Source organism: Medicago sativa, chromosome 7, assembly GCF_051527215.1.
Source record: "Medicago sativa cultivar Bolivia chromosome 7, Bolivia_mono, whole genome shotgun sequence".
In the NCBI taxonomy this organism is placed as follows: Eukaryota; Viridiplantae; Streptophyta; class Magnoliopsida; order Fabales; family Fabaceae; genus Medicago; species Medicago sativa.
This window is the reverse complement of record NC_140755.1, coordinates 45,018,562-45,031,267: the sequence shown is the minus strand read 5'-3', so window position 1 is coordinate 45,031,267 and position 12,706 is coordinate 45,018,562. Positions and strand designations below refer to the sequence as shown.

General features: G+C 37.6%; 1 pseudogene; it reads left to right on the top strand.

The window, feature by feature from the left end:
* Positions 1-3,079: 3,079 nt before the first annotated feature.
* LOC146906136 (uncharacterized) lies at positions 3,080-4,072 on the top strand (annotated as a pseudogene).
* The last annotated feature ends 8,634 nt before the right edge of the window (positions 4,073-12,706 follow it).

Below are 12,706 nucleotides of genomic sequence, written 5' to 3'. Positions count from 1 at the left end.
CACTCAACCATGAATCCAACCGTTCTAAGCTTCCTTCAAACCGAAATCATAGAAGAGGCATCGTTGAAGCCATAGATCACTACAACAACAACTGGTGCGGCACACAACAACACACCATAAGCATTCAAAATCGAGATGGACATAGAAGAAGAAGGAACCTTCAAGTCAAAAAGAGACTCAAAGCTCTCTCTCTTCCCAAACCGATCCGTAATAGAGAAATTGCAAAGAAGATGGTGAAGTATTCTAGTAAGCAAAACGCGACGAAATAGAAGTTTTCCAAAGAATTTTTTCTCCGATTCAAGCAAAGGTGACACACTTTCCTTTCATTTCTGTGCTGTGATAGGATCTCAGATCTAGAGTACTTTTGAGTTGTTTTCTAACATTTCGAGCTCGAATATGTGTTTAGAAGAAAAATGGAATGGTAAAACTATAAAAAAAAAAAGTGGAATCAGAATATTTTTTGTAGCCGACGGCGGCGCCGCCACCCTAGGGTGGCCGGCCACCGCGCCGGCGTTAGGTGGCTCGCCTGAGAAGATGAGTCTTCATCTTCTTTCTTTTCTTTTTTCCAGAACTTGTTTTGAGAGAGAGAGAGAGAAAGAACCGGTTTGTTTGGAAAGGGAAGGGAAACAAATAATGACAAAAAAACTTAAGGAATATGCTATTTATATGCTTGTTGCTGGATCGGTTCGGTTGAACCGACCCGGTTCCTGAACCGATCCATCCATTTTCCTCCATAAACCGGTCTGCCTCCAATCCAGCCCACTGACTTGCTCTTAGGCCCAACTGTTTTTGGTTCTGCTTGCTCTTCTCTACAGTTTTGCTGTGTACACCCCCCTGTAGTGCTCATGCTCCCCCTTCCTGCATTTCTTCTTACACTTTGTTTTATAACTCTTTCAAAAACAACTCATGCATTTCTTTTTAATTCTCTTTCATTTAATTATATTTCATGCATTTTAATGCTTTAATCTCCATATTTTTTTATTTCTGCTTTAATATTTTTTAGAATATTACCTCATGCATTTTTAAATGTTTTTATTCCATAGTTTTTTCTTGTTAATTTTGCTTTACTTCATGCATTGCTTTAAAATTTTTAATATCATGCATTCTACTTGATAATTTATTCTAGTATCTGATGCTTTTAAGTTTCTTATTATCTTGTCATGTTATGTTTGCTTTAATTCTAATTTGATCTCATGCATTTTCTTTATTCTTGCAATTTATTTAAATTCCATGATATTAGTGTGTATCTTATGTATTGATGTAATTTATTTTTGCGCGTTTTTATTTCTTACCTTATAATGTATCTAGGAGGGAATGTAATAATGTAGTAATTGCACACACCGACACAAGCACCGACACAACACCAATTTATTGATCGCTTTATGCTCGCTTTATTTTTTCACGTCGTTATGCTAGCTTACCGTTAGTTTAGAAAAATCTTTTTATCTCAAAAATCAAATAAGCAAAAAGTCAAAAATATTTTCTTACTAAACCTTGGATCAAAATCCAAGATGTTTTTCCTTTTATTTTCTTAATCAAATTTCAAATGAATCTTAAATGAACTTAGACTAAATTTCTTAATTAAAATCGAAACAACCTCACTTCCATTTTACTTCCAAAGCCTTGAGGCCTCTAATCTCCTTCTTAAAATCATTTTCAAAAACAAATTAAAATCAATCTAACCCACCAAAAATATTTTTAAGAGCGAACTACATTGGGTTTTGATCCCTTTTCTTTAAGGGTATGTGGGCAAAGGATTTTATCCTTCCAAAATCAAATAAAAAAACAACAAAAACATACTTCTTCTCCCTCCTTTCTTTCACTTAAACTCTTAGGCAATAATTTAGCACAAGATTAAAGTTAGGTAAGAGATTCCCATGGAATACCGTGGTCGTTTAGGGGTGCTTAACACATTCCTCTATCGAAACCAACCCCTGGATCCAAAGTCTTAAATAAAGGGTTTTAACTCATTTTTTCCCTTCCCACGAATAAAAATCGAGAGGTCCAAAGATTGAAGGTTCAAAACCAATTAATGGATTGACACCCGAAAATCATCGACTACAAAATGGCGACTTCACTGTGGACTTAAATCCTACGCGGGTTAAACCCACCTTACTTCCTTTATTTTTATGCTTTATTATTTGGTTATGCTTTGTAAATGTTTTTACCTTGTTACGTGAGGGGTGAGAAAATAAGTCCTACACCCGGACTTGAGTGAAACATAAGATAGGACAGAGTACGATCATAGTGCCATACCAGGAGCGGTCCTGCGATATGTGTGCATGTGATATAACTCCACTCAATGTGGGTTCAAGAGTAATAATATGTCACCATGAGCAGTCGTGATTGACATTATTATTTTTGAAGCCCATCAAGCATTGAGGACCTTTAGATTACCCTTAACCCATCTTGGCCTTTCTAGGAGTAGTGCGGTGGCTAAACCGAGCGCAGTCTTGACTTTAGTCGTCACGCGATACTACACTCAAACTAGACTTCCTTACGAATATTATTGGTCTAGGAGCAGTCCTACGCACCGATATGTTCATAAGGGTAGTTGTAATTTGGGAAATTGGTATAACCTTTGTTACAAGTGCAATTGGAAACCATAGTCCTTACCAAATAGCGTTACCTTCACCTCCAACATTATGAATCTAGACCCCATGTATTCAATGTTCTTAGCATTATCATGCATTCATGCATTCATCCATAAATATTTTTTTTCCATTCGTAAAATTATCGAAGGACTTAGCCAAGTTTATGTAAAACATCAACGGTATGGACCTTGTAAGAATGAACACCAAGCAATACAATTTCAAAAAAAATCTTAACTAAGTTTATGCTTTTGTTAAAGAACTTTGTCCTTGGTTTCGTTCTTACCTTTTGAAAAAAGAAACCATTTTCAAATGAAACCATGTTCATCTGCAATGTTTACAATTCACCTTGACAAATCCTTCGATAACAAAAAAATTGTATATTTTTGCATAGGCATTTCATGCATCATGTGCATTCATAGTTTATAGTCCGTGTCTTATACTTTGTTTATGTCTACAAAAGGTCAATCTGTCAGTAAATTGGTCTGATGTCTTCATCCAAGTTCGGCTCGCATATGCAAACATTCGTACAAACACAAAAGATGGATCAGCTTGAGCATGAGGTCCATGAGCTTCGTGGAGAGGTAACAACACTTCGGGCTGAGGTAGAGAAGTTAACTAGCCTAGTATCTTCATTAATGGCTACGGAGGATCGACCGCTTGTCCAACAAAGGCCTCAGCCACTGTGTCAGCAAATGTGCATGAAACGACCTCGACAACAGGCTCCTCAGCAACTCATCTCTCAGAGCCAGGTCCGGAAAGCATTGCAGTGTGACCCAATTCTTGTGAAATATGCGGACTTGCTTCCTATCTTGATTAAGAAAAAACTTGTTCAGACCAGGCCACTTCCTCGGGTGCCGAATCCGCTGCCATCTTGGTATCGCCCTGACCTCAAATGTGATTTCCATCAAGGGGCACCAGGTCATGACACTGAGCAGTGTTATCCTTTGAAAGAAGAAGTTCAGAAGTTGATTGAAAATAATACCAGTTTTTTCGAAGACCCAGATATAAAAGTTCTACTTCAACAACAACATCTGGCTTCTCACTCTGTTGCCACTATTAGACCCATCACCAATGTTGTTCAAGATCCGGGTTATCAAGCCCACTTTCGACCAAGTCAACAACAGTATCCGGCTTCTCACTCTGTTACCGCTGTTATGCCCATTATGAAAGCTGCCCAAGATCCGGGTTATCCGCTCCAGTTTCAGCAATATCAACAACAGCCTCGACAATAAGGTTTGGGACAACCACAGTTTGATCTGATTCCCATGAAATATGCAGTGTTGCTACCCGATTTTCTTAGGAGGAAGCTTGTCCAGACCAGACCACCTCCTCGTGTGCCTAAGAAATTGCCAACTGGGTATAGGCCCGACCTCTGTTGTGCTTTCCATCAAGGGGCACCTGATCATAATATTGAGCATTGTTTCGCTTTTAGGATTGAAGTTCAGAAGTTGATCCAAGATAATGCCCTGCCCTTCTAAAATTGAACACGGACAAGCAAGTTAATCCGCTATCGGATCTTGAGACTTTATGTGACACCTGGAATGTTTAGCTGCAATTGGGTCTATGTTAATGTTTATTTCTACTACTCATTTGTTTAATTAATATATTTGTTTGTTGCTTTATGTTTTTCAAAAAAATCCTTTCGTCCCCCCCGAGACAGAAATGAACTTGTTTAGGGCTTTTTGTTTTATGTATTTTCATAATTAATTAAAAAGTCGCTTTGATCCCGACTTTGTTTTTATTTTGTGCTTCTTCTGGAAAAAATGGTGACACAAAAAAACCAAAAAATTATTTTTCTTTAAATCATTTTCACATATCTGCATAATCATAATGTTTATATCAGTAATCAAATCATGCATTAATAAACTCGTTGAACACTTTAACCCTGTACTCTCTCCCAACTTTGAGTTCCTTGTATTCGAGGCTGAAGAGGAGGATAATGAAGAAGTTACCAATGAGATTTCTTGCCTACTGGGGCATCTTGGTCGTCGACACTGCAAATTTCAAGAAAGATTGTCCAGAAGAGGACATTCATGTACAAAGACTGGCACGAGATGCTGTCATTTGCCTTGTAGGGATATTGTACTTCAAGTGCAAACTTTAAACAGGGGCAACCCCCCCCCCCCCCCCCCCCATCATCCCTCAGTATACAATATAAAGGGAGTGCCCCACATGGAGGACAAGGTCCTCTCAACGGAAGTTCCAATGAAAGCTAAGCTTGATTGAATTTAAAAGTGTTATTGCCGTGTGCCATGGACAGTTATATCAAAAGGATAAAGCAAGTATTCAACAAAGAAGGCTTGTCCCCGTGAATGTCAAGAAAGTGGCTTTGTGCTCAAAAATATGTTACTCGATTCCAGGGGCAAATGGATGCCAAATTATAAAGAATAGTGGCAAACTTGTACGTCCTATGAATACCGATGCAGTCAAGAAATACTTTGTTAAAATAAAAGCTCGATAAGTCGCAAACCTGAAAAGGCGGCTTAGGTAAAAAAGAGCGTCTCGGTGGACTGAAAACTCAAAAGGGCGGTCCATGCAAAAATTAGAGACATGTACAAAAAAAAGTGCTCGATAAGTCGCAAACTTGAAAAGGCGGCTTAGGCAAAAAACGAGCGTCTCGATGGACTGAAAACTCGAGAGGGAAGTCCATGCAAAAGTTAGAGACATAAAAAAATGAAAATGATAAAAAATATGTTTATCCTGATAGGTTGAAACCCGCAAGGGCGATCTATGCAAAAGTTAAGGATTATGACAAAGTAACTGCATCTGGTCGGACATGACTCACTTGGGGCATTTCAGCCGTCAAAAGACTTCCGACTTATGGCAAGGTAACTGCATCAAATCAAATATGATTCATCTGGGGCATCTTAACTGTCAAAGGACCTCCGATATGAAGCATCTGCAGATCAAAGACTCGGAACAGTGGAATTCAAAGTTGTTAGGGAGCATAGCGGTTATTGTGTTCAATGTACCTTTCCCATATAATTACCATTTTCCAAACTTTTTAATCCGTGGAGCCACGCCTTTGGCAGGTCACCACTCTATTTACATTAATTTGAGCATATGCTCTTTTATTTGAAACTCTCTTTTGTTATGTTTGCACAATTTTCTTCTATTTTTTATGTGAATACTTTAAGCAAAATTTTTTAAATTTCTTTAATGTCTTTTGAAAAGCATAAATAACAGGTACATCTTCTTTAAACCCATGAGTAAGAGAAAAATACATCAACACTCGTCCCAAGGACAGTTAAACTCTGCAAGATAGGTATGACCAAATGCTGTGAGATGGCCTATGTCAAAAAAAAAGAGAAAAAAGAATACAAAAAGAAAAAGCTCGCTAAGTTGAAAACCCGAAAGGGCGGCTTAGGCAAAAATGAGCGTCCCGGTGGACTGAAAACCCGAAAAGGCGGTCCAGGCAAAAATTAGGAGCATACAAAAAAGAATATATTCCCGGTGGATTGAAAACCCGAAAGGGAAATCCATGCAAAAGTTAGGGATTCAAAAAAATAAAAAAAACAATACAAAAAAGCGAAAAAACAAAGACAGGGGCATCACAGTTCAAGTGAGCCAAATGGAAAGAATGCACTTTATGCTGGTTTACAAATGGCGACTTCTGCCTGTGGTTTGGTTGATTGCAACTTCTGCCGAGTGTTTGATTGATGGGTTTTTATCCCGAGAAATGGCGACTACTGCCTGTGGTTTGATTAATGACATCTTTTGCCACTTGTGATTTGATTGATGGCATCTTTTGCTGGTGTTTCGATTGACGGTGACTCCTATCTGGGGTCTAATTGATGAGTTTTATCCTGAGAAATGGCGACTTCCGCCTGTGGTTTGATTGATAGTGACTTCTGCCTATGGTTTGATGGAGGGTGACTCCGATAAGTGGTTTGATTAATGGGTTGTTATCCCTTAAGTTGGTTGAATTAACAGTTTTTTTTTTACCTCTTCAGTGGTTTAATTAATGGGTTGTTACCCCTTCAGCTGGTTTGAATATGGGTTTTATCCCCATCAGTGGTTTGGTTATAAGGCTTTATCCCCATCAGTGGTTTGAAAGGCTTTACCCCGACAATGTTTTGATTCATCTCCAGTGATGTTATCCCCAATAAAGATTACCGAGTGTTTGTAATATGATGTCGGGCCATTTTCGTTGGACCTGCCCAATCATGTCTCAACGGTCTTACCGTAATACTATCATATGAGTCTCATACACATACATTCATTCATGCATACATAACACGCATACAAATACCATTCATGCATGGTTGCATTATTATCCAGTGTCTTCTTTCAAATGTATCATAAAAATGTCATCCCCAAGGTGTTTAGTTCATAAATGTCACCAATCAGTCTGTGTTCAAGTGACAGGTCCCACCATATAATCACTTTACCAATGATAATCAGTTCCCTACTGTCCTGTTTAAAGTACTCCTCTATTGATAATAGATTTCTTTTACCATGATCGTCTTTACCACGGCAGTTGGTAATGGACAAGCTGTATCTTCCGTATGATCGTCTTTACCACGACAGTAGGTAATAGACAAGCTTTATCTTCCGCATTTTCGTCTTTACCACGACAGTTGGTAACAGACAAGCTTTATCTTCTGTATATTCGTCTTTACCACGGCAGTTGGTAACAGACAAGCTTTATCTTCCATTTTTTCGTCTTTACCACGGCAGTTGGTAACAGACAAGCTTTATCTTCCGTTTTTTCGTCTTTACCAGGGCAGTTGGTAACAGACAAGCTTTATCTTCCATATTTTCGTCTTTACCACAACAGTTGGTAACAGACAAGCTTTATCTTCTGTATTTGCGTCCTTACCACGTCAGTTGGTAAAAGACAAGCTTTATCGTCCATTTGATCGTCTTTATCACGACAGTCGGTAATAGACAAACTTTATCTTCTATATTTTCGTCTTTACCATGGAAGTTGATAAAAGACAAGCTTTATCTTCCGCATTTTTGTCTTTACCACGGCAGTTAGTAATAGACAAGCTTTATCTCCCCAGTGATACTTACCAATTTGTTCCCCAGTCGGTTTATGTTTGTCGTCGTTGCGTTCATAACTACATTGCACACATGCATACCATAATACTCGCGAGCATTGCATCCTTAGCACTTCAACTTGTCCAAAAGTGGTGTACTTAATATTTAAGTCTCCTCGACGCGCTGATTTAAAATTTTTCTTTCAAATCTTCACGACGAAGAAACTTAAATAGGGGCATCTGTCATACCCCAATTTTGGACCAGTTAAAACCTTTTAGCCATTTTTTTAAGAAAACGGCTCGAACTCTCTTTTATTCGCTTTTAGCGTTTAAAATCTTTTAACCGTTGTTTAGTCATTTAAAACTTTTTTATTCGCTTTAACCGTTTAAAATCTTTTTAATCGTTGTTTAGTCATTTAAAAAATCTTTTATCTTGTAGTTAAAATCGCTTTATTTTTTTTTTTTAAGCATTTTAAATTTTCTACGCGTGCTTTTAAATATTTAAAGTTTTTTTTAACCATTTTATTTAAATCCAAGATTTCTTTTTTATTATTATTATTCCAAGATTTTCTTGTTTTAGTCCTGTACACATGTCATCACCCTATTGGTCTCTAAAGCATCTAAAATCTTTTCTTTTTCTCCAAGACTCTTCAAGGGTATTTTTGTCTTTGGTCATTTCATCCCTCATAACCCTAGTTTTTTTTGCTATAAATAGTGCTGCCAATCATTGGCAAAAAAGGGGGGGTTGGCACAGAAATTCATAAAAACATAATTCAAAATCGGCAACCAGAAAATAAAGATCAAACCAAAGTTTTTTTGAGATCTCATCAAAAACACAAGAAGATAACAACTCAGAAACTCAGAAAACCTCCAAAGCCATTCACGTCTAAATCATATTAGTCTAAACACTAATGATTTATGAACATAATACCAACACATAACACCATTTCACATTAACATAACACCACCACTTGCCATCCACTTTCCAATTACCATATCACATTAACATAATACCAACACATAACACCATTTTTTTCTTTTCTTCTTGGATCTACGAAGATCAACAACCAACACACTTCATTTTTAAAACCCTCACAAAACTGATTTCAAAAAAACACAGAAGAGCACTCATCAATTTTCCAGCAAGCATATCCGAATAACACTCAACCATGAATCTAACCGTTCCAAGCTTCCTTCAAACCGAAATCAAAGAAGAGGCACCGTTGAAGCCATAGATCACTACAACAACAACTGGTGCGGCACACAACAACACACCATAAGCGTTCAAAATCGAGCTGGACATAGAAGAAGGAACCGTCAAGTCAAAAAGAGACTCAAAGCTCTCTCTCTCTCTCTCTCTCTTCCCAAACTGATCCGTAACAGAGCAAGTACAAAGAAGATGGTGAAGTATTCTAGTGAGCAAAACGCGACGAAATAGAAGTTTACGGAAGAATTTTTTCTCCGATTCAAGCAAAGGTAACACACTTTCCTTTCATTTCTATGCTGTGATAGGATCTTAAATCTATAGTACTTTTTAGTTGTTTTCTAACATTTCGAGCTCGGATCTGTGTTTAGAAGAAAAATTGAATGGTAAAACTATAAAAAAAGTGGAATCGGAATATTTTTTTGTAGCCGGCGGCGGAGCCGCCACCCTAAGGTGGTCGGACACCACGTCGGCGTTAGGTGGCTCGCTTGAGAAGATGAGTCTTCTTCTTCTTTCTTTTCTTTTTTCCAGAACTTGTTTTGAGAGAGAGGGGAAGAACCGGTTTGTTTGGAAAGAGAAGGGAAACAAATAATGACAAAAAAAAAAACTTAAGGAATATGCTATTTATATGCTTGTTGCTGGATCGGTTCGGTTGAATCGACCCGGTTCCTGAACCGATCCAGCCCTTTTCCTCCATAAACCGGTCTGCCTCCAATCCAGCCCACTAACTTGCTCTTAGGCCCAACTGTTTTTGGTTTGTTCTTCTCTACAGTTTTGCTGTGTACACCCCCTTGTAGTGCTCCTGCACCCCCTTCCTGCATTTGTTCTTACTCTTTGTTTTATAACTCTTTCAAAAACAACTCATGCATTTCTTTTTAATTCTCTTTCATTTAATTATATTTCATGCATTTTAATGCTTTAATCTCCATGACTTTTTTATTTCTGCTTTAATATTTTTTAGAATATTATCTCATGCATTTTTAAATGTTTTTATTCCATAGTTTTTTCTTGTTAATTTTGCTTTACTTCATGCATTGCTTTAAAATTTTTAATCTCATGCATTCTACTTGATAATTTATTCTAGTATGTGATGCTTTTAAGTTTCTTATTATCTTGTCATGTTATGTTTGCTTTAATTCTAATTTGATCTCATGCATTTTCTTTATTCCTGCAATTTATTTAAATTCCATGATATTAGTGTGTATCTTAGGTATAGATGTAATTTATTTTTGCGCGTTTTTATTTCTTACCTTAAAATGTATCTAGGAGGGAATGTAATAATGTAGTAATTGCACACACCGACACAAGCACCGACACAACACCACTTTATTTATCGCTTTACGTTCGCTTTATTTTTTCACGTCGTTATGCTAGCTTACCGTTAGTTTAGAAAAATCTTTTTATCTCAAAAATCAAATAAGCAAAAAGTCAAAAATATTTTCTTAATAAACCTTGGATCCAAATCCAAGATGTTTTTCCTTTTATTTTCTTAATCAAATTTCTAATGAATCTTAAATGAACTTAGACTAAATTTCTTAATTAAAATCGAAACAACCTCACTTCCATTTTACTTCCAAAGCCTTGAGGCCTCTAATCTCCTTCTTAAAATCATTTTCAAAAACAAATTAAGATCAATCTAACCCACCAAAAATATTTTTAAGAGCGAACTACATTGGGTTTTGATCCCTTTTCTTTAAGGGTATGTGGGCAAAGGATTTTATCCTTCCAAAATCAAATAAAAAACAACAAAAACATACTTCTTCTCCCTCCTTTCTTTCAGTTAAACTCTTATGCAATAATTTTCAAATAAATAAAATAGTTTAGCACAAGATTAAAGTTAGGTAAGAGGTTCCCACGGAATACCGTGGTCGTTAGGGGTGCTTAACACCTTCCTCTATCGAAACCAACCCCCCAGATCCAAAGTCTTAAATAAAGGGTTTTAACTCATTTTTTCCCTTCCCATGAATAAAAAACGAGAGGTCCAAAGATTGAAGGTTCAAAACCAATTAATGGATTGACACCAGAAAATCATTGACTACAGGGTTGATCAGGTTCACTGACAGTTTCAGGGATAGCAAGTGATATAATTTCAGTTTGTTCAGGAATAAGTTGTTCAGGAACAGAGAGTTCAGGAACAACAAGTTCAGGTGCAGAGATATCAGGACAGGTAGTTGAGGCCATATGTAGGTTTGGTGCTTGGTGTTGGGGGCTTTCTAAAGCAACTTCCATAGAAGCTACTTCATAGGCTCTTTGTGAGTTGGGCTCAACACCTGGTAGTTCACCAGAGTAGTGACATACCAGAGTCTCTAAAACTGATGTTTCTGTGGTTTGGGTAGTTGAAGTGGGGTGAGATGATGATGATTCAGGATTGACTTCAGTAGGGATAAAGTTGAGAGGTTGAATCATAGGTGTTTGGAAAGGATGGTTGAAGGGTAGTCTCTCACAAACTTTGTTCCTCATTTCAGACATATCCCCTATCCTTTCATCAACACTGGGGATCATAGGCTCAAAGGGAATGCTTTTCGCAGGCTTTTTGTGGAGTTTGGTTGATGGTGAAAGGCCTTTGTGAATGGTTGAGTAAATTTGGCCTAATGGTATATCATCTAAATTTGAAGAAGATATAGATGAGGTGGATTGAGAGGATATGGAGGGGTTTGAATCTTATTCTACTACTATAATCTTATTCTACTTCCATCAAGTTTAACATAACATTTGATTCACTCAAGTCAGTGTTGAGCTTTGTGAAGACCTCAATCACCTTCATGTTCTTGAGTGTTCTCCCATTGATGACCTTGCCAGTCTCAGTACCCAGTTGCTCATCAGTGAAGAAGTTGACATTGCTGAGAGCTTTCAGAATCCTTCCTTGATGAAAGATCTCTGAGATGAGTCTTCCATAGGGAACCCAACATCTTCTGTTCTCCTGGCTTTCCCTAAGCCCGTTGATCATGTGCTTAAATATGTACTTGGGCACATTGGCTTTTTCCTTCCCGATGAAGTAGTGAACGAAATCCTGTGCTCCAAGGATGGTTGATCACTACCACCATCTTTTGGTAGCAGGTTTTCATTCTGAATCTTCAGAAGCATCTTTTTCTCCATGCTTAAGTTACTGTAAGCACCTTTCTTTGTGTTGTTGAACATGGATTGGTTGACAATCTCATTCCATGGACTAGTCTTGGGATTGGTTATCCCACCTGTGTGTTTTCCTGATGCATCTCTTCTGAGAACAAATGATATAATCTATTCTGAGATGAAAACTGGAATGCCCATGATGCTAGACCTGATTTAAGTGCATCTGAATGGTTCCAGCCCCATTTCTTCTCTTTTCTTTCCTTTTAAAGAAGGGTCAATCAACACCTTCTCTGTTTCTTCCAACTTAGCAGCATTTCTATCATAGACATGCGCTCTCACCCAGACATGCCTGACCAAGGTCATGTATGTTGGGCCATTCAACATATTGAAGTACTCCATTAAACCTTGCGTTTCATAGTAGCTTCTGATGTCACATACATGATGTGCTAAAGAAGTGAAATCAACTGGATTCTCCATTTGAATCTTCAAGTCTCATTCTTCTCGGGACATAGTCCTTCCTTTGATTTCATAAGCAGGAGCTTCTTGCATGCTTGATGACGTTTCTGGAACTAAACTAGAGGACGCCATTGATGTTGAAGAAAGCTTTTTAGGGTTCTAGGGATTTGATTTCAGAGAATGCGTTTTACTCCGCAGAGAACAGTTGAGAAGAGAAAGTGTGGGTTGTGAACTGAGTAGTGTGTCTAAGTGTTGAGTAACAACGATTGCAATTCAGTAGGGGACAAACAAACACATCATTAATGAATTAGGGGGCGCCAGATAGTACTTTCAAAGCATAAAATCATCATTGCCCTCTTACGTTATACACCAGTACACATAAGCCATGTCAGAAGTTT